Source organism: Pelodiscus sinensis, chromosome 1 (genome assembly GCF_052426305.1).
Source record: "Pelodiscus sinensis isolate ZL-2025 chromosome 1, ASM5242630v1, whole genome shotgun sequence".
Classification (NCBI taxonomy): domain Eukaryota; kingdom Metazoa; phylum Chordata; order Testudines; family Trionychidae; genus Pelodiscus; species Pelodiscus sinensis.
The window spans coordinates 249160900-249184806 of NC_143052.1; positions in this window are offsets into that span (position 1 = coordinate 249160900).

Sequence of the window (23907 nt, forward strand, 5' to 3'; positions counted from 1 at the left end):
CAGTACTCCAGCTGAGGCCTAAGTAGTGCAGAGTAGAGCGGCAGAATGACTTCACGAGTTTTGCTTACAACACACCTGTTGATACAACCTAGAATCATATTTGCTTTTTTTGCAACAGCATCACACTGTTGACTCATATTCAACTTGTGGTCCACTATGACCCCTAGATCCCTTTCCGCCATGCTCCTTCCTAGACAGTCGCTTCCCATCTTGTATGTATGGAACTGATTGTTCCTTCCTAAGTGGAGCACTTTGCAATTCTCTTTATTAAACTTCATCCTGTTTACCTCTGACCATTTCTCTAACTTGCTAAGGGCATTTTGAATTATGTCCCTATCCTCCAAAGAAGTTGCAACCCCACCCAGTTTGGTATCATCTGCAAACTTAATAAGCATACTCTCTATCCCAATATCTACATCATTGATGAAGATATTGAACAGTACGGGTCCCAAAACAGACCCTTGCGGAACTCCACTTGTTATCCCTTTCCAGCAGGATTTAGCACCGTTAACAACAACTCTCTGACTATGGTTATCCAGCCAATTATGCACCCACCTTATCGTGGCCCTATCTAAGTTATATTTGCCTAGTTTATCAATAAGAATATCATGCGAGACTGTATCAAATGCCTTACTAAAGTCTAGGTATATGACATCCACCGCTTCTCCCTTATCCACAAGGCTTGTTATCCTATCAAAGAAAGCTATCAGATTAGTTTGGCATGACTTGTTCTTAACAAACCCATGCTGGCTATTCCCTATCACTTTCTTACCTTCCAAGTGTTTGCATATGATTTCCTTAATTACCTGCTCCATTATCTTCCCTGGGACAGACGTTAAACTGACCGGTCTGTAGTTTCCTGGGTTGTTCTTATTCCCCTTTTTATAGATGGGCACAATATTTGCCCTTTTCCAGTCTTCTGGTATCTCCCCTGTCTTCCATGATTTTTCAAAGATCATAGCTAAAGGCTCAGATACCTCCTCTATCAGCTCCTTGAGTATCCTGGGATGCATTTCATCAGGACCTGGTGACTTGCTGACATCTAACTTTCCTAAGTGATTTTTAACTTGTTCTTTGTGTATCCTATCTTCTAAACTTACCCTCTCTCTGCTTGTATTCACTACATTAGGCACACCTCCAGACTTCTCGGTGAAGACCGAAACAAAGAAGTCATTGAGCATCTCCGCCATTTCCAAGTTTCCTGTTACTGCTTCTCCCTCCTCACTGAGCAGTGGGCCTACCCTGTCCTTGGTCTTCCTCTTGCTTTTAATGTATTTATAAAAGGTCTTCTTGTTTCCCTTTATGCCTGTAGCTAGTTTGATCTCATTTTGTGCCTTTGCCTTTCTAATCTTGCCCCTGCATTCCCATGTTGCTTGCCTATATTCATCTTTTGTTTTTTGTCCTAGTTTCCATTTTTTATAGGACTCCTTTTTTATTTTGAGATCGTGCAAGATCTCCTTGTTAAGCCAAGCTGGTCTTTTGCCATATTTTCTATCTTTCCTACACAGCGGAATTGTTTGCTTTTGGGCCCTTAACAACGTCCCTTTGAAATACTTCCAACTCTCCTCAGTTGTTTTTCCCTCAGTCTTGCTTCCCATGGGACCTTACCTACAAGTTCTCTGAGCTTATCAAAATCTGCCTTCCTGAAATCCATTACCTCAATTGTGCTGGTCTCCCTTCTACCTTTCCTTAAGATCATGAACTCTATTATTTCATGATCACTGTCCCCCATACTGTCTTCCACTTTCAAGTTCTCAACTAGTTCCTCCCTATTTGTTAAAATCAAATCCAGAACAGCTTCTCCTCTGGTAGCTTTTTCAACCTTCTGAAACAGAAAGTTGTCTCCAATGCAGTCCAGAAACTTATTGGAGAGCCTGTGCCTCGCTGTGTTAGTTTCCCAACATATGTCTGGATAGTTGTCGATGGAGCCATGTAGTTTAGATGTACCCATGGTGTCTACATCTATAATGAAGTACTGAATCATATTTCTGGCGCATAAAATGATAATTTTGGTACCTCCAAAAATGCTTGTTTTAAAATTATTTCATTGTGAAAAATTCTTCTGTAAACTGAGCCCAATAAATTTCAGGTTCTGGTTACTTATTTGCCCACAAAAGTTATCTAAACTAAAGAATCTGAATACTAAATCCAACATGTTTCAGCACTTATAACAATGCAGACACTTAAGACTAAATATCACAGAGTAATGCAAAACATACCAAGGAAAATAGTAACCACTTTCAAGACTGGAAAAGACATTAACATTTTGGTCCTGATTCAGTAAAGTACTTAAGCCCATGATTTAAACCTAAGCCCACCCTCAAATGCTTTGCTGATTCAATGGCTCTAAGTGTATGGTTAAGATGTAATGAGTGGTTGCCACCCAAGAAATTAATTACACTAGGAAACAATAGTGTCCTTTCCCTCCAAGCCTATTGCTCCTGACTTCTGAAACTCTTTTTCAAAGTAGTGCAAAAATATAGTGAGCCAAATCCTCTGTTGCAATAAAATGCCATCGCTCAATTGACTTCAACAGAGCTAGGATGATTTATACAAGTTGAGGACACGTCTTGATGTGATTTATTCTAGCCAAGGAAAATCTCTCCATGTTTTTCTCATAAAGATGTTCTGTAATCACCTGTTACTAAATCTCTAAGGGTACTGAAAATGTGCTCTGAACATACATTTCTAAGCTTGCAACCCAGATAATTAAAAGACAGTTTCACTAGTAATTCACAACTGTCTCACCTACAATATCTGTCCAGTAAATGAAAGATCTAGCATTAATGTATAGAGATGGATATACCATAACACAGATCAGCATTCACCATTTGTATTATGTATTATTTTTAGAGCTGGTCAAAAAAGTAACTGTTTAGTTTTGTAACAAATATCAGTGAAATTAAGATTTCATATTTCATTTGACATTGTCCATGATTTATCTTTTTTTAATAAAATGTTTATTTCATTTTGTTGAAACAAAGAACATTTTCTCTCTCATTTTTTAGGTTTTCCCACTTGAAAAGTGGGAGGATAAAATTTAAATAAAAAGGATTTCTGTTGTTGTTTACTCATCAAAATGTAATTTTCATAACAATTAATTATTTGTAACACACAGAAATAGATTAAAAAATTTCCTTTAAAAAGGTGGAAATGTTTTCAACAGCAAAACTTTGATGAGCTCTAACTTCTTGTTCAATATATTTCATGCATTATAAGCAGAAGTCTCTGCTCTGAGATGCTTACAGTTGAAAAAAAGGTATGTTTACGCTGCACCCTAATGATAAGTCTCCACCACAGCAATGTAAATGTAGGGTTAATATGACTTGAGTCAGCCAGTCTATGTTAGGAAACCCTACGCTTGAGTTGTTAGATTTTTATAATTCATGCTCAAATCTTGGGCTCTGGTGTTGGCAATGCAGTGCATAGATCCCAAAGTAAGAGAATAGCTCGCAATTTCTCTGTTACCCTAAAATTTGTCCATTCTAGACCTAGGATCATGGTGCATGGTGGGAAAAGTTGACTGCCTGTCCTCTACATTACAGGGAATTTGCACAGCCCACTATGCAGCTATGCACTAACAGCTACCCAAGTCAGCAACATGGAAAATGCACATTTGGATGTATTTATTTTGCTTATGTTTTCACTCCTATTCCAGGAAACTGGAGAGCATGAATGAGGCACTGGTGAACATTTTAGTGGTGGGTTTTTTTCCCCCGCTACAGGCATTTGATGGATTTCCTGCTGAAGCTGCTGGAGGAGAAGGAGCACCCTGGTGTCCCATATGCTCATTTGCAGATACAGCTCAGTATAACTGGTATAGCTGTTCATGCTCCCAATATAGACCACAGCTTCTGGCATAGGATAAAAAACACAGACTTGTGGCATCACATCATCTGTAGCCCTGTGATAACCAGCAGTTGGTCCAGAACCTTCTCACAAAAAAAGTCACATTTCCATTCTCTGGTATAAAGTTACACATCTGATGTCACTAGGGCTGTCAATTGACATGTCTTAACGCCTGCGATTAGCGTAGTCCAGGATTAACACATTAAATTGTTTAACACGTTAATGCTGTAATGCCCCTTTGAAGTGCCGCTGCAGCGCTACAAAGGAGCAGCGAAACGCGGAGCCCAGGATCAGCTGGGGAGTCCCCAGCCGACTCCAGGCTCCGCTGCCCCTTTGAAATGCACAAAGGTGGCATTTCAAAGGGGGCAACTGCCTCACAGCTGAGCCAGGGATCAGCTATATGGCAACTGTCCCTTAGAAACACTGCCTCTGCATGTTTCAAAGGGGCAGTGGAGCCTGGGATCAGCTGGGGACTCCCCAGCTGATCCCAGGCTCTGCATGGCATTTCCCCAGAATCCGGGATCAGCTAAAAAGTCCTTGAGAAGCTAAAGGAGCACTTAGAATCATAGAATCATAAAGCACTAGACCTGGAAGGGACCTTGAGAGATCATCGACTCCAATCCCCTGCCCTCATAGCGGGACCAAGCACCGTCAAGAACATCCCTGACAGATGTCTATCTAACCTTCTCTTAAATATCTCCAGTGATTGTGATTCCACAACCTCCCTAGGCAATTTATTCCAGTGTTTAATCACCTTGACAATTAGGAAGTTTTTCCTAATGTCCAACCTAAACCTCCCATTCTGTAGCTTAAGCCCACTGCATCTTGTCCTATTCTCAGAGGCCTAGGAGACCAATTTTTCTCCCTCCTCCTTGTGACACCATTTTAGATACTTGAAAACCGCTATTACGTCCCCTCTTCTTCCAAATTAAATAAGCCCAGTTCTTTCTTTCTTCTCTCATGGGTCATGTTCTCTACACCTTTAATGAATGTTGTTGCTCTTCTCTGGACCTTCTCCAATTTCTCCACATCTTTCTTGAAATCTGATGCCCAGAACTGGACACAATACTCCAATTGAGGCCTAATCAGTGCAGAATAGAGCGGAAGAATGACATCTCATGCTTTGTTCACAGCATTCCTGTTAATGCATCCCAGAATCATATTTGCTTTATTTGCAGCAAAGTCACATGGTTGACTCATATTTAGCTTGCTGTCCACTATAACCCCTAGATCTCTTTCTGTAGTTCTCCTTCCTAGATAGTTGCTTCTCATTCTGTATGTGTGACACAGATTGTTCCTAAGTGGAGTGCTTTGCATTTGTCTGTATTAAACTTCATCCTATTTACCTAAGACTATTTTTCCAGTTTGTCCAGATGATTTTAAAGCATCAAAAGTTTTCCATTAAAAGCATTTTCGGAACATAGCGTCTATATTGGCACGGATGCTTTTCCACAAAAGCCCTTTTTGCGCAAAAACGTCCGTGCCAATCTAGACGCGCTTTTCCGCAAAAAAGCCCCATTTTCGCGATCAGGGTTTTTTTGCAGAAAACAAATCTGAGCTGTCTACACTGGCCCTTTTGCGCAAAAGCTTTGTGCAAAAGGACTTTTGCCCAAACGGGAGCAGCATACTATTTCCGCAAGAACACTGACAATCTTACATGAGATTGTCAGTACTTTTTCTGAAATTCAAGTGGCCAGTGTAGACAACTGGCAAGTTTTTCCCGAAAAACTGGCCAGTCTAGACACAGCCTTTCAGACAGCAAATGACTGGAAGATAGCTAATGTGATATATTTTCTAAAGGGGCTCTATAGGTGATTCTGGCAATTACGGGCCAGTTAACAACCTCAGTATCGTGCAAATTGGTTGAAACTATAGTAAAGAACATAATTGTCAAAAACATAGATAAACATAATTTGTTGGGTAAAAGTCAACATGGTTTCTGTAAAGGGAAATCATGCCTCACCAATCTTCTAGAATTCTTTGACAGTGCCTCCAAGTCATTTTTGACAAGGAGGGTCTAGTGGTTTCTCTTTGAGTGCTTGTTCATGTGTATTCTGATTAGATGTGCATATGTACACATGCACGGTGGCTAGAAGATTTTTCCCATAGAAATGCCCATAGGGTTGGTCTGGGCACTGCCTGAAGTTGTGCTGCCTCCTCCTCAATTTCTTCTTGCCTGCTAATCTGAGAGAAGGGAAAGAAGATTGGTATTTGAACAGACATGAACTACATATATCGAAGAACAACAGTTTTGAGAAAGTATGTAACCACTTTTTTCTTTTTTGAGTGCCTGTTCATGAGTATTTCAACTAAGTGATTCAAAAGCAAAAAGTTAGGAGTGGGATTGGAGCCAGCCACTGATTCTAAATGAGACATTATCCCTGGCTTGCCAAATAAATGCATAATGCCAGCTGAATGTATTAATTAAGGACCATATAGTGACTCTACAGATTTGATGAGTGGGGACCAGGGCCAGAAAGGAAGTAGAAGAAGCTTGTGCCTAGATGGAATGTGCTGTGATTGGAGGTACAGGATTATCCACTTGATTGTAGCATTTTTGGATATAAAATGCAGAATATAATCCATGATGAGATGCATTGGGCAGACATTCATGGCTAGTAGCTAGGATAGGCAGGGATGGTAACTCTAGTCTCTGTTTATCAGAATCTGGGAATGGGTGATGGAGAGGGATCACTTGATGATTACTTGTTCTGTTCATTTCTTCTGGGACACCTGGCATTGACCACTGTCAGAAGATAGGAGACTGGGCTAGATGAAACATTGGTGTGACCCAGTATGGCCATTCTAATATTCTTATGTTTCTATGTTCTCTTCTGAGTAATACTATGGGCTGTAGTACATTGGAGATTCTCAAGGAGTTCTTAAAATGTTATGATACCCCAATTCTCTCTTTGACCGTGATGCTGATGTCAGTGCCTCTCTTCAGTACTGAAAACATGCCACTTGACTCCACTGGATTTCTGAATATCCCATGAGTTTAGGAAGTAGAAGCTTTTTTCTACTTCTCTAGTCTTCTTTCAAGACAGAAAAGGTTCTGTGTCCAATAGAAACATTACTAGGAATCTCAGCAAACTGAATCTTACAGTTATCTATCCCTATGTGGAGAAAATGAAAACAAGGTAGAATTTGGCCTTTTAGCTAAATCTAGCTATATCTACATTTATTATATCTGTAGGCCAGCCACTAGAAAGCATCATGATCTTAGTACTTGACCAGGTCAAGTGGTTGAGTCTGCATCCAGTAGGGATTAGTAACACATATACACACTAGCATACTGGCTACACTTGAAAATTAAATCAGTTCTCACTTAAGTAAACACACCAGCTGCAAAGTCAGCAATAAACTCTTTATCACTACTTTTCTTCTAGAGAGAGTCAGATTTGAGATTCCAACTGCCATTCTATAATTTTAAAGTAGACCTTTAAATTGAACCAATTATACCAATTGCATTCCACATTTTATTGATTTTGAGATTTGGTGCTATCATGGCATACTAACTTTCCTTTTGCCAGTAATGCAAATTAAATACTGCTAGAGCAAACAGAAGCAGATCTCTTGCTTTAAACAGTGCAGGCTGTCATGCTTTGTAAGCAGCTGTGTTTCTACATCAGGCATGTATGTCTTCCTTGTTGATCTTTGCCATATCAACATATCTATTTTATGAGGTGCAGGGATTGTGTCTTTATTCTAAGTGCCATGAACACAAAGAGTACAATATGTAAATTCTGAATAATAATAATAATACTCATTCCACTCCCCTGACACCCATTTAGTTCGCATTTCTCTTCCTATCTTTGACTCATGCCCTAAATTTATGTATGCTATTTTACACCATATTTTAGAGTACTGGGGGTTTCTTATTTGTATACTTCTAAAATCTCTGTCACATTCTCTATACAAATCTCACCATAAAATGTCCCATTCTGCATCTGAAGTTTGCTATATAATTATTTAAAATGTAATAAATTGTTAGGGACAGAGGACTGTATGCTCAAAAACCGAGATGGACTGCGTGGTTTAAGTGGTAATTAAAGCACATATAGTAGATGTGCTAACACTAGAAACCAACAATTGTTTCGCTCAGAGAATTTTTATTTTGACTAAAGCCAACACTTATTTATTTCTGTTTATATTCTGCTCCTGGACCATGCAAATATATTAGATCTTTTGCCTCTCTAAGATGAACAATATTCACCAGTCTGTTACCTTAAATGAAATTATCCAGACAATTTACAAAACTGGATTAGTTTTAATTAAAGAGTAAAACAAGTTGTTTTAACCACAAAGAGATACATTTTAAGTGAGTTCAAGTATGAAGGCACTAAAGTCAGAAATGTTTACAAACACTGGAATGAAAAAATGCTATCTAAATAAACTAGACTTGGTTTCAGGTGAAGTCCTTACCATATGCCTCCAGCAACAAGGCTGACCACATTCCAGGTGAGGATTTGTTTCCAAGGTCCATAAGCTGTTTGTCTTCTTAAGTGGAAAAGAGGGAGATAGATAGGGAGAAATAATGTTTTGTGACACTCACTTTTGCAGTTCCATCACCCTTTAACATTACATTTTCCTGATGGTCACCCCTAGATAAAGTTCATTCCCACTCTGAGGACAGAGACCAAACCATGGTCTATAGTAGGGTGTTATTTCGAAATAACTCCCCTTACTTTGAAGTGGAGCCCCCACAATACCAAGCCCGTTATTTTGAAATAAGGAGCTGTTTATTTTGAAACTAGCAAATTAGCCCATCATAATACAGGATTTTCAGGTTTCTCCTTCACGTCGGTCTTCTCTCCTGAGCCTCTGGTCTCTCGCTCCATCTCTCTCTCTCTCTCCTCCTCTTCCTGCCTCCTCCTCTCTCTCTCTCTCAGCTCTTGTCCACCTCCTGCCTCTCTCTGTCTCTCTCTTTCTCTTCTCCTCCCCCTCATGCCTCTCACTCGGGGGACCGCGGAGCCCAAACGGCTGTTGGGCTCCACACTCCCCGTGCTGCATGGAGACTGCGGTGCCCAAACGGCCACTTGCTTCCCCATGGCAGCCCAGCTGAGCGGCACAGAAGTCAGCTGAGCACCACGGCGGGAGGCAAAGGATGTGACTCAGGCAACAGCACCGCTCAGAGGGAACAGCCAGAGAGGCAACAGCACCACCCAGAGGGAACAGCCAGCATTTCAGTGTTACAGAGTCACAGACATTGGGCTACTATATACATAACTCCTGCTTTCCACGAGGAATAACACTTCTTTCAAAATTGTTATTTTGGGAGTTATTATTTTGGAATAACTTATTTCAAAATTATTTCCTAGTGTAGACGTACCCAAATAAGTGTTCTTGTGAAACGAGATTACATCCTGCTTGCTAAAATTCAGATTTGCTTTGTCTCCTTGTAGCTGTTTCAGGGACCTTGTTTAGTACTAATATGTAAACTGAAGTAAACTCACATTCTTTTGTTTAAAGCCTGCATGATTGTCCCTGCCTAGAAGGATGATCATGTGGGTTTGAACATGTGCGGCCAACATCATCTGGGGGGAATTCATAACTTTACATATAATATTGCCACTAACATTCATCATGATATTATTGGCCAGCTAGCCATTAGTTTTCAAATGATGCTTCACAAAGTATATTTTGCAAAGATTATTATAATAGTGTGTGGGGTGTGAATTCAGGGATGCATTCTGTTACATCTAGGCAATGGGAAAAATGAATAGCTAAGGAATTGGGAGTGGACCTGCTTCTATAGTTTCTTTATTTAAATCAGGCAGCAAGTGAGGAAAGGGAGAGGGCAAACTGTTTAAAAACAAATGCCTAAAGAATTGGATCCTATCACCAAGAAAGAGATAGTAATCAATTTAGGAGCTTGGCTATCAAACAGGCATTATATAGGTGTATGTAATTTTGCACTGACTCCAGAAAAAAAAATCATTTGTTTGCAAATTATCTTGCAATGGGGTACTCACATTATATCTAAAACATACTGTAAATGAATAGGAAAATGTGTTCTGTAAATGGGAAGAAAGGATGACATGCCACAATAGCTTCCAAAAACCATTTAAGTCATTTTTAAAAAATAAGTCATACAAGATTATTCTATAACTCAAATTGCCAAAAGCCAGGAAGACTTTACAGTATATTGTTAACTATCTCTTAGTCTAGCAAAAAGGCAGGTCCATGTCTCCCCACCTGTTTGATGAAGGCAGCACTGCAATTAGTGCCCTAAAGAACTATAAACCCCTTGCATGTTATGACAATTACATTCCTACAAAAAAAAGTATGAAGATACAATTCAGACATCAGACTGCATGGACTCTCTCTCTCTCTCTCTCTCTCTCTCTCTCTCTATATATATATATGTGTGTATGTATATATATTGAGCACTGAAAATATATCACAAGACTTTAAAGATACCACAGTTATCACCCCAAAGAAGAAGAAAGATGAAAATCCTATCTGATAACAATCACAATATCTTGTTACTCTTCATTGTTACTCTTCATCCAAAGGTTCTGGACAGGGTACTCTTTGATTATCTGCTACTTAGCATCACTAATCATGTGCTATCAGTTACAATGTGTTTTCAGATCAATGAAAGGAATGGCAGACATGATATCTGTAGACAGGGCTGGCTAAAGCGTTTGTGGGGCTCAAGGTGGCATGCTACGCCGGGCAGCTGGGCGGCTCCGAACCAGGGCAGCAAGTGAGCAGCTGGGTGGACGGGTACTGAGCAGTGCGGGGCCCTGAAGGGACAGGACCCTGAAGATGCAGGGCCCAAGTCAACCACCTTGCTTTCCTTGCCCTAAGGGTGGGCCTGTTTGTAGCCTCTCAGATGCAGAAATGCAGAGAACATCAGTAGGACTTACTGTCTTCAAAAACCAGGCAGAAGCATTTGATACTATCGCACTGGACTTTGGCAATTATTAAATAAATTTCATCCTCCATAAAAATTAATCAACAATAAAAGGCTAAAGTGATGAGGAGTCCTGTGGCACCTTATAGACTAACTGAAGTGTAGGAGCATAAGCTTTCGTGGGCAAAGACCCACTTCGTCAGATGCATCTGACGAAGTGGGTCTTTGCCCACGAAAGCTTATGCTCCTACACTTCAGTTAGTCTATAAGGTGCCACAGGACTCCTCGTCGCTTTTGCAGATTCAGACTAACACGGCTACCCCTCTGATAATAAAAGGCTATTTCATGACAGACTGCTCAGACAAGTCTGTGAAGACAGTGTTCAGTCTAACCCATTTCCTATACATTAATGGCATTAAGGAGAGCTGCATAATTGGTCTAATACAGTTCAATGTCTCTGATGAAGAAATGCCTGATGCTGCTGCAAGAGACCTGAATGTCAGAATCAGGATACATTTGTGATACCCCAGAAAATTATTAAACCTGAACCGACTACTATATTCCACAAAGGTCTTTGAACCAACTGTTCATGAGCATCTTAACCTATGACTGAGGGGCACATAATTAAGAAGAGGCACAATTGACTCTGGATACAATTTCAGAGTTTGCAAAAAGGTATGAGCTGACAATCAATCTGAAAAAGACCGAAGTTATGTATCAACTTGCACTAGGGAAACTCTTAGGTAAAACAAAAAGCCACTATCAGGAACACACAGCTAAATGCTGTTGCAGATGTCTGCCATCTTGGCAGCACATTGTGGAATGATGTTACTATTGACGAGGAGCTGACATGTCGCATCAACAAAGCTAGTTCTCATTTGGCAGATTACCAGGCAGAGTCTGGCAGCAACACACTATTATGCTTCAAACAAAGTTAAAAGTCTATAAAGTGGCCGTGATGTCCAATTTGTTGTAGGGGCATAAAAATCTGAACTTGCTTCTAGATAAATTCCATTTACTAAATTTTCATACCATGCTCCATGTGAAATAGCAGAATTAAATTACCAGCCATGAGGTTCTGGAATACAGCCACTCCATAGGGATTGAATCCAGGCTCACACGTCATAGTTAAGCTGGGTTGGTCATGCGTTGAGATGGATGACTCCAGGTTGTGAAAAGCAATTGCTGTATGGTGAACAGAAAGGGGTAACTTCACAAGAGGTGGCCAGAAGAAATGTTCCAAGGACACACTGAAGCATAACTTGAAGCAGGGCAATATTGATGTTGACATCTGAGAGTCAGCAGCAGCAAATGGATCATACTAGTGAGCTGCTATCAAAGATGGGGTTACTCTATTTGAAATTAATTGCTGTATGGCATTTGAGGTAAAGAGGCTGAGTTGTAAATAGTGGCAGATTCAGCGAGACAGACTGGCATGATTAATCCATTCCTCAATATTGAACTACATATGCATGCAATGCTGAAGGGACTTCCACTCTTCATGGGCCACAGTCATACTCATATGAAGTAGCACTTTTTCAGCTTCATCTTCAGGTTTGAAGGACAACAAAAACTTGAGCCTGCAGTTTCTCATGTACAGCAGAATGAAAAGCCACAGCTCAAGTCAATCACTGGGACATGTATATTAGTGTAAAATAATGTTTTTATCTTCTACTGTGAGTGACATGATGAACAGAAGCTTCAGAGAGGTAGCTGAGTTCATCTATAACAGGAAAAACTTAAAAAACAACAAATACTCTAGTAGCACCTTAAAGACAGTAGATGGTATCATGAGCTTTTGTGGGCACAACTCACTTCTTCAGATGACAGAAAACTATACGTATGGAAAAACTATACATATGTCCACACTGCTATTGTGTTCTTTTGACAGAAAGTTGAAAGAACAGAGGGTTTTTTCCAACAGTGGTAAACCTCTTTCTACGAGGAAGAGGCCTTTTTCCAACAAGGCTTTTTTTTTAAAAAAGGTGTGTTGACGCAGAAGAGGGAGTTCTTTAGAGAGAAGAGGCCTCCAGGAAATAACACAGGTGCTCTGGTGGCCACTCCATCCATACTAATCACAAGTTAAATGCGAGATAGCGTCCAATAAATGTGAACGCTAAAATGCACATCACTTTTTCCTTGCACTTGTGCTGTGTGAACGCTCTCTTTTGAAATAAGTTTTTCCAGAAGATCACTTCTGGAAAAGCTTCTTCCAAAATAAGCTTGCAGTTGAGACATAGCCTGAGTTTATAATGATCAGCATAACTTGGATTACATGATGTATATGTTTTGTCTCACAAACTATTGCATATTATATGTCCCCTTAGCTAAAATGTTTACACTGAACATACTGGAAATATTCAGCCAAATTTGAGGAAATTATTGTTCCACTTCAAATTTATATCTGGATAGGTTGGTGCTAATCATCTTTCTTTGGGAGGCAAGGTCCAGTCCAAAAATGAGGCCACACTGGTGTTCATAATAAGGGCACAGATACTGAGTAAAGCAATACAAGAGGGGAATGAAAAGCCATTCACCCTACCCAGAAATAGATTTTTGGAATAAGCTTCTATGTCCAGAAGCTTGTCTTCATTGCGCACTTTAACAGAAAAGTGTTTCCGGGGGTTGGGGAGGGGGGGGACCTGTTCAGAAATTAATTAAAAGGTGTGTATGGGGGAGATAACTATTGCAAAATTAGCCACATTATGTATTCCTTCATCCCAGGAGAGTGTCTACAGTCTCTTGGATCCCTCTAAGGCAAGTTGTGAAAGTTTCGCATTTGCTTCTGAATAAAACTTGTCAGATGTGTAAACACATGGGTTAAAACTTCTGTCAAGTATACCAGTGTAAATCTAAAGAAAACAGTAACTGGCCAAGCACAGAAAAGGAGTTTGTTGCACTATCCTAAGAGATCCATCTAGCTACTCATGAAATTGGTGTCACAGAGTTGGAGCTCCTTTTCGTTACACATGTTATTTCCTAGGCTTGCTACACATTGATATGAAACAGGACATTTCAGGATTTGAGCTAACTCATTTTTGCATGGACTATTCTTCTTAGAAGCACTTGGACATAAATCCCATAATTTTTTTCTATCTTATTATTCACCATTCTATTTAAACAGCATGTTGTGTAATTTATGCTGAGTGAGCACAATTGGCCAGTGTGAACCAGAACAATGAAAAGAGTTAACTTACGTTTGAATGCAATTTTAATAAGGTGTTTTGATTTCATTCACTAACACATTACAGAGAAAAATATCCTTTCCTTTTCTAGAGAAATTATTACTTATGTAGGACTGTTTGGGGGGTAGAGGAGGAGGGATTCTTCTTCACTAAAGTCAATAGGAGTTGTGCCATTAGCTTCTGTGGAAGTGAGCCTGTATTTCCATGTGGAATTATTATGATTTATTTCTTGTTTCTATCAGAAATCAAAAGGGTATTGTGGGTCTCCTAAAGCTGCAAGACAGTGCCCTCGCCCAAATTGCTCTAAAACTACATTAGAGATTATTCAATCAGTGAGGAAACAAGATGGTAGGGAAAGTGAAAAGAACATCCACACAATTATGCCTCATGATGTAGTAAAGAAAAAGTTGAGTTATTTTGTTATTAAGACTAAATATTGTTAAAAGTTGGGAGTATAATTCCAGTTTTTATATTTACTTGCTGTAGCACTCATCAAGAAAAGGAGTGTACCTGTGATAGTCACACAGAGTTCAGGCATTTGTCGTCAGCATGGCTAGGCAGTGTAGCTGCTGTTCTGTTACCTTACCCTCTTCTTGGTGTGCTAGCGCAGATGAGAGCTAGTGTGAGTATGTGTAAGTGAGCTGGGAATCACCCTCCCCAGCCCCTTGCACTATAGACATTGCCTTAACTTATGTGTGGTTGAAGTGGTTTAACAGCTCTTTTCATTGATATTTGAATTACCATCTCTATTTAGTCAGAGAGAAAGCATAAAGAAAAAGTTGGAGGCACAAAAACAAAACAATCAGAATTACATAAAAACTTGTGTTCAGGTTTTTGACTATGGTGTAGCCATAGAAGAAGTCAGTATATGAAGTCTTTGAGAGTTGCTATGTAATAACTTTTGAGTTATTCATATCGAGTAGTCTTAAATTAGGTGTAGATGCAATTAAGACTATATGAATGCTTGTGGGATATGAGGATCTGGGCTTAGTTTTTTTTTTTTAACTCAGGATGACCTCATTGAAATTGAGTTCTTTTCCAAGATCTTATATTATACTGACACAGGCTAGTGCTGAAGTTAAGGGGCTGTCAGCCTTGCCATTATAAATGCTGATATTTAGAGGTTTATAACTCAGCTGTAAAAATTTCCTTCAGGCTCAAAGTTGGCTGTGTGGGCTATAAACCAGGACTGATTCCTCTCCTTACCCCACACACCAAAAAAACATTAAAAACTGTGTTTGGAGTAAATTCTATGGGTTTGGAGTGACTGAAAATAGCCCTTCGGTATTTTCTGAACCTTTTTATGCCTCACTGTATAAATCAAGAGCTTCTTTTATCACTTCATTTTACTTACTTTTTTATTGTAGTTGAATTTAATGCTCATGAAAGGAGCTGAATTGACAGGCATCAAGAGTTGAAGTCTCATTTTTTCATAGAACAAATCCAAGACAAGAAATTTGAGCTTCCCTATCAACCTGTTTTCCAAAGTGAGCCAGCTCATGGACCATGCATCTCTTGTGACACAAGGGCAGATCAGTTTTCATTATCTATTTTATTATTTATTATTATTATTATTATTATTATTATTATTATTATTTCTAGCAGTCCTAAACAGAGAACACTAGATTTAGTATGGGGAAAGGGAGGTCAAGAGTTAAACAAAGGCTTGCTTTAGCTCTGAACTCATCTTAAAACTATATTTAACGTAATGAGAATTAAAATAATTAGTGATTTGTCTGAAGTGAGGATTGTGAGTGACAAGTGGAAGAAGTATGGCGATGAAATGGAGGGAAGAGCTAATTTGTGCAGGTGGACACTCACGTTACGTCTACACTGTAGCCTTCTTGCGGAAAAGCATATGCAAATGCAAATGAAGCGCAGTGTAGAATAGAGCCGAACTTCATTTGCATATGCTTTTCCTCAAGAAGGCTACAGTATAGATTCAACTAAATTGACTTTTTTATGCATATGTGTTCATGTGTAGCCAGGATGAACAGAGATGGTGTCCTTGGCTCTGTTTGACAGAAGCTAGGCATGGATGATGGGATGGATCACCTGATTGCCTCTTCTGTTTATTCCTCCTGAAGCACCTGGCCTTGACCCAGGGCCAAATTATCCATTAGGCACAGTAGGCACAGTACCTAGGGCCTACGGAAAATTTAAGGTCTACAAAAAATGTAGGGCCTAAAAAAATCATAATTGACTCAAAAATAAGAAAACTACTAAATCACACTTAATAATTTGCTATTTTTTATTAGAATACATGTACAAATGTTGAAGATAATTAAATGCAGGAGTTTTAAATCTTTAGTCAACAAACAACATGCAGGTATAACTTACGTAAATATTTACTTTGTGACTCTTTTTGTTAGCAAAATCACAGATTACATCATCACATGTCATTTTCCTCAAAAGCTCGATCTCAACTTAGAAGTAGTGCATGAAAGTTCTGTCCCATGGTAGACTGAAGACAGTTCTTTCTAAGTCTGCACTTTGAAAAAAAGTGCTCCCCTTTATAGTTGATTCCCAAGATGGAAAGACACACTCTGAAAGCAATGTTAACATTTGAAAAACTTGCCACCAACTTGTCTGCTATTTGTGCACTAATCATTGCTGCCACTGATTTATTTTCTGCATACATATGTGAGAACAATAGAAATTCATCTGTAAATGAATGTTTGAGATCTGATGGATAGATATCTACTAATGCCTTTGCTCTAGAGGTGACTTCAGCATTGGACATTGATCTATCTACAAGAAAACTGAACCTTTCATTCAATGTGGCATATGCTGCTTGTCGTCTGAACATCTCAACAATAAGTTTATCCATGATAGGATAGAAACACTGTGTGTGAAATTTGTCCCTGGCACTCAAATTTGAGACTGTTTTATACATACAAACTTCATCCAAAAAAATTGCTTTTTCAGTCATGTGCATTGTGTAGTCTCATTGTAGTCAGATGGTCGGAGATCTTTTGCAGTTGCCTCAAACACATTACATTTATCTCTGGTATCGCAAAAGTGTGCTAAAAGACCATCATATAAATTCGTGACAGTGCACAACTCACTGCCAAGCTTCTGTAGAACTTTATTCACAAGATTAGTCTTTTGCAGTGTGTCATTCCAAATGACGCACATCAAAACTGTCTCAAACTGATTCAAGTACTTAGTCAATTACTTTACCTCATGGACATCTGCTGGTGGTTGTCGATCACTTTCAGCTGTGTCTATCAAAGTCTGATGAATTCCAGAATAGTTCATAGAAAGTGCTCTCGTAATATCACTTCATGATGACCATGTTGTTTCTGATACACTTTGTACAACCTAGGTATTTTGCTTAATGTTATTTACTAATTTAGACCATTTCTGGGGTGAAGCAGAGAAGAATGTTAAGAGTGACTGCAAAATCCCCAAAAACCTGACTGCTGCAGGGCAACACTCAACAGCAGCTGATCCAACAAAATTCAGACTACAGGCAGCACATGGAACCCATTCATCCAAAATGTTAACTTCATGAAACCTAGCTTGAACTCCTGAAAAAATGCCACTTATATTACCGGTGTTATATGACTGTGACTTGCAGCTTGCAATGCCATGAAATCTGAGAATAACCTGCAAAAGATTGAATGAGTGTTTTCCATCATGTTGTTCAATGGCTCAGGGGTTTTTATGTTATTGCCTATTACCATATTTGGTATTGTTTGTGCTCTGGGAGTAGCATTCATAGCTCTGGGTGTGGTGTGATACCCATATATGGTGTTGAGTACTCGACTCTGACAAGCTCCATTTTATTGGCAGATAAGCCTTGTTGCTATCCATGTGATGTGGTGAGGTTGCTGAGGTTGATCTCGGCTATGCGGGCAAGGCCTGGCCAAGAGAACCCATACTTGACAAGAAGTAATTCTAGTGACTACATTTTTCCAGTCATCAAAACCTGTTATAAATTGATTAGAGTAGTCACTGACACAGAATAGTTTGCACTTGAAGCAATACACTTTACCAGTTGAGGGAGAATAAATAAGCCATTGGCTTTGGACAGTTTCCCCATTTTCCAGTCACCTGAAAACATATTATTTGCGTGCATATCTTTTCTTTTTACCAAATTGTCTACCCTGCAATGACAAATCAGAATCCAAATTCTGGGGAGGTGTATTTTCTGCACAATATTTTATGAAATATGGAATGGTTGCTTATTACTACAGTGTTTATATTTCACAGTTGAATTTCAGAGACTCTAGGCTACTACTAAACACTGTTGCTGGTGGAAATGTATTTCCAGCATCATCTAATGCACTGTTATTTCATAAATGATATTGAACAATCTTGAGACACAATTTTGCCAAACTTTCAGCTCTGCAGCGCAATGCATTGCTCTATGGGTTTTACAGTCATACCAGAAGCAACATCACCTTACTTTTCTCCTTATCAGCGCATTGGCTATGAGGTGAATCCTAAGTATAACTGTACTGTACAACAATATGGTTGTTATTTTAGAATGAAGTACCATTAATTTCTCACATGGTGTGCCACTTTCAAGAACAAAAATTAAAGGCTACGTCTAGACTGGCCCCTAATTCTGGAAAAGTCATGCAAAGCAGGTAAATCAGAATAGGGAAATCCGCGGGAGATTTAAATATCCCCCGCGGGATTTAAATAAACATGTCCGCCGCTTTTTTTCCGGCTTGGAGGAAAAGCCGGAAAAAAGCGTCTAGACTGGCGCGATCCTCCGGAATAAAGCCCTTTTCCGGAGGATCTCTTATTCCTACTTGAAAGGGCTTTATTCCGGAGGATCGCACCAGTCTAGACGCTTTTTTCCGGCTTTTCCCCAAGCCGGAAAAAAAGCGGCGGACATGTTTATTTAAATCCCGCGGGGGATATTTAAATCCCCCATGGATTTCCCTATTCTGACTTACCTGCTTTGCATGACTTTTCCGGAATTAGGGGCCAGTCTAGACGTAGCCAAAGTGTATAGGCATTTCTCCATTGTATATTTCTATATAGCCTAATTAAAGGGCCTACAATTATGAGAGTGCCTAGGGCCTACAAAGAGTTTAATCTGGCCCTGCTTTGACCAATGTTGGAGGGCAGGACAATGAACTAGACAGACCTTTGGTCTGACCTAGTATGTCCATTCTTATGTTCTTCTTGTGCTCTTATGTAAATAGTGTGTAACATTGCTGTTAGAATTTGAAATAATTTGCAATTATCTTTCATGTCTAAAAACATTGATTACATGATACAATATGGTATTCATTATGGATGTCCAATGTAACTCATTTTTAACTTTGCTGTTTCAAAACTACATCTATACCACATAAAGCAAATATACCCTTTTTTGCCACACAGTCATGTACTCATTCTATATTCATAAACATGGACACACGGATGCACATACCATTTAGACTGCTTTCTAAAATTATTAGTGACTATCCAAAGAGAAGTTGTGCATATTATATTTATATTCCCATATTATGCAACCTTTAATAATAATACTTGGAAAGATGAAGGAAAAATAAAAATGTTACATAATATATGTGCATGAATTAAACTCACAAAAGGAAGGAAATCAAGTTTTAAGACAAAGTGTTGAACCCTATTTCAGCTGCTTAGGATTAGTTAATTTGTAGATCTTTCTTTGTCTCCAAGATACAATGAGGTGAGTGGAAATAATCTTTCTACCTTGCTGCTGAATTTCTTCATTGTGAGTAAAATAATGTTTAATTAGATTTTGTGGTGCTTGATTTTTATTATAGGCTGGTCTTTATCTAATGATAGACACATGGGAGGAAAAAAGGAACTTTACATTTAAAAAGTTTCAGTAAAGAGTTGAACAAAAACATTTTTGGATAATTCATGGAAGAAAGACGAAATTTCTGAAGTGTTTTTCACAAATGTGCAAAATCCTATACGTTATTATAAAAATAGCTGAAGAAAGGAAATTACACTGAATAAACTGTGCTAAATTGAAAACATAGGGTATGTCTACACTACAGTTAGTTCGAACTAACTTAGTTCGAATTAGTTAATTCGAACTAAGCTAATTCGAACTAACGCGTCTAGAACTAAAAACTAGTTCGAATTAGCGTTTTGCTAATTCGAACTAGCAAGTCCACATTGAGTGGACCCTGAACAGGGCTTAAGGATGGCTGGAAGCAGTGCCGGCAGGGCATCAGAGGAGGATTTAGAGCGTGGAGATGCTGTCTCAGGCTAGCCGAGGGCTGCGCTTAAAGGGACCCGACCTCCACCCCGGACAGACAGTTCTCAGGGGTGCCCCGCTTGAAAACCAGTCCTGGCTTGGAGTGCCCGGAGTGCCCAAACTGGGCACATCACACCACTCGGCCATCAGACTGGCTGCACTTGCCGTAGGCTGCCATCTGGGGAGAGGGGACAATTGGGGGGCTGCAGGAGAGCTTCCACCCCCAGAAGCCCGCAGAGCCAGCCCAGTCCTCCCCATTGGGGGCTCGTGCCCCATTCCTCCCTCACCTCCTTCCACTTATCCTTCCCTAGCCCCTCTTCTTGATGTACAAAATAAAGATAACGTTTCTTCCAAAATGGAATCTGTCTTTATTGAACAAAACTTGGGGAGACTGGGAGGCTGGTAGAGGGGAGGGCAACTACAATGATCAGGGGTTGGGAAGAGGTCCCATATGAAGAGAGGCTAAAGAGACTGGGACTTTTCAGCTTAGAAAAGAGGAGACGGAGGGGGGACAGGATAGAGGTCTCTAAAAGCAGGAGTTGGGTGGAGAGGGTGCATACAGAAAAGTTCTTCATTAGTTCCCATAAAGAAGGACTAGAGGACACCAAAGGAAAGGAATGGGTAGCAGGCTTCAAACTAGTATCAGAAAGTTGTTCTTCACAAAGCAAAGAGTCAACCTGTGGAACTCCTTGCTGCAGGAGGCTGTGAAGGCTAGAACTAGAACAGAGTTTAAAGGGAAGTGAGATCAAGTCATGGAGGTTGGGTCCATGGAGTGGTATTAGCCAGGGGGTAGGAGTGGTGTCCCTGCCCAAGGTTTGTGGAAGGCTGGAGAGGGATGGCACGAGACAAATGGCTTGGTCACGGTCTTCAGTCCATCCCCTCCAGGGTCCCTAGGGTTAGCCACTGTCGGCAGACAGGCTACTGGGCTAGATGGACCTTTGGTCTGACCCAGGAAGGCCATTGTAAGTTCAGGGCTCAGGGTCGGGGGTCTCAGAGGACCACCTTGATTTTCATGCACTCCTGCTCCTGGGTGGCCAGGTTGGCAGCTCTCCTGCCCTAGCCGGCCACCTTCCTGTGCCTAGTGCGGAGATCGTGGACAAGGTCCACGATGTCTGCACTAGCCCAGGCGGGTGCCCGCCTCTTGCGGTCCCGGGCAAGCTCCCGGGAGCCGCCAGCCTGGTCCTGGGAAGAGGGGGAGGGCTGGGGGACATCGGGTGGGTGGCTCGATCCGTGCCAGGTGCAGGGTCTGCTGGCTGGGTGCTGGCAGGCTTGCACCTGGCACAGGCACCGTAGCCAGCCCGTGCCCCTTTAAGGGGTCCGGGGCCGGGAGGGGGGCAGACGAGTTTCCCTGGGTTAGCCTCCCATTAGTTCGAATTAAGGGTTTACACAGCCCTTAATTCGAACTAGTAAGTTCGAACTAGGCTTAATCCTCGTGGAATGAGGATTACCTAGTTCGAACTAACGGAGTGCTAGTGTAGCGCCTATGAAAGTTAGTTCGAACTAACTTTGTAGTGTAGACATACCCTGAGATACAACTGAAAAATATAAAAGCACATGGATTTAATGCAACAAACATAATGGACTTTATGAAATAATGTTTCTCTTTACCAGAAGATTTCACAACAGGTGAGGTCAGCTATGGCCCTTGAGCTAACAATTCCAAATGCAAAACCATGCACCCTCCTCAGTATTCTCAGTCTATGTGGCCTAACACAGGGCTTCTCAACTTTGGAACCCCGGGGGCCACAATGATACTCACAGCACATACCGAGAGCTGCAACTTAAGTGTGGTTGCATATACATGCAAATATATATGCAAATATATGCAAATAGTTTCTTTCACACTGACAGGCATGAATACAAAGATTAAAGCAAGTCTACACAACACATAGGTCCCATTTAAGTCAGTTCTGATGATATTAGTAAAATGAAATATTTACCCGATTTCCACCCATAGAACAGGACTTTTAATGAGGAATGAATTTAAAATGCATATCAACAGAAGGCCATTATATTGACTCATCATTGTGGAGTGTGTTCCCAGTGGAGGGCATGTTCAAAGGATCCGACCCGCGGGCCACATCTTGAGTTCCGCGTAAACCCAAACCTCACTGCAAGTCGCAAATGAACGGGCCGTGGACTGCATGTGGCCCACGGGCTGTGTGTTGAGTAGCCCTGGCTTAATATGTGATACACATGTGGATCTAGAAGATGCAATTTTGGGCCCATGAACATAAAAAGGGCTGGCCCTTAATAAATTACCCTATAATTCAAGGAGAGGGATAGGGGAACAAGATGACACCACTACATGTGATACCAAACAATTGTGACCCCTCCCTTTTTAGGGCAGTTTCCACCAGTTGAGTTTCTGCACTTATTACAAAATTTGGGATTGTCTGGTGGAGACCTGGAGTGATCCTTAATGTGATGGTTCTGGGCAGAACCTGCCCTATCTTGCTATGTTCTCTGTTAATCTCTACTGCTTCCTGGACCAGCTGCCTTTAGGAGATAACTTAATTAATATTTTAATAAATGTGCAACCATTAGGAAGAAGGGTTATAATTCTTAGCTCCATCTGTACTGACCCCAGACTATTTATATGTAGGAAATTTGACAAAATCTTTCACAGCACCTAAAAAATGTATTTTGACTCCCACGGTTGTGAATAGGTTTTATTTTTCCAGTGCCAAAACAATCTCTGTTTATTGCAAGAATGAATCAGTGAGGAGAAACTGTTTTCTCCGTCATCTTTTCACAAAACCTCCTTGAAGTTAAATGTGCTGATATTGTTTTATGTGCCATGCTTTGTGCATAGCTTTAATAACACCCATCTAATTCATACAATGCTTTCACAGTTCTAGCTTCACTTTTTCACATTCAGCAGTAACAATAAGATGCATTTTTTACATCTGAAAACTAAAATTAGGTTTTGAAAGTTGAGTACTAAAATATATACAAGTCCCTCACTGTAAATTTTAGCCAGCAAAAACCATCAACACTATGCTTTCTAAACATATGTAGCTGTACTGTAATCTGACTTTCAGGATAATAAGTGCAATTTGTTAAGGAACATGTTATTTCACAACTATTTCACTCTGATAGTCCAACTAAACCAGACCAGATGTCAGTTTTGGAAATGCTTATTGAAATGATTGTGGATGTCAGAAACAATTATTTTTCTTTGTCCTTTGTCACTTTGTTTGACAACAATTCTGCTCAGAAACGGTTTGCTTAATGGTTCATTCATATAGGTATATTCATTAATTCTGGTAGAAAAACATTGTTTCTGGAATATATTGTCACTAAAATTGGCTACATATTTCTCAACTTAACCAAGGAAACTTAACCACTTTCTCTTTGTTCTCACATTCAGTACTAAGAGAACTACACAGTAGTTATAAGAACATAAACACTGAGAATTCTAACTATGTTAGCCTTCAAATTCTTCTCAGAAGTACACAAAACTGTCAAGCTATCTGGTATTCTTTAAATTGGCTGAGTATTAGAGTAACTGTAAATTTTTTGCTTATAAAAATAGATAATATTTTTGAAAATGTAGAGGTTTTGTATTTAAGTTTAGATTGGTTTTAAAAATGAAAAAAATATGGAGCTATTATGAACTATAAATTAGTAGGAAGATAGGATAGGGGAAGGATTGTAGCAAGTGGACAGACTCCATGGCCTTGCAAAGAGATGCAGACTTTTTCTGTTGTATCGCCCAGTTAATGGGAATTAGAATGCTGCAAAATATGCTGAGTATATTCTGTTAAAATGGTGTTAATTATATGAACATATAGGTTGAGTGGGTGTGACCT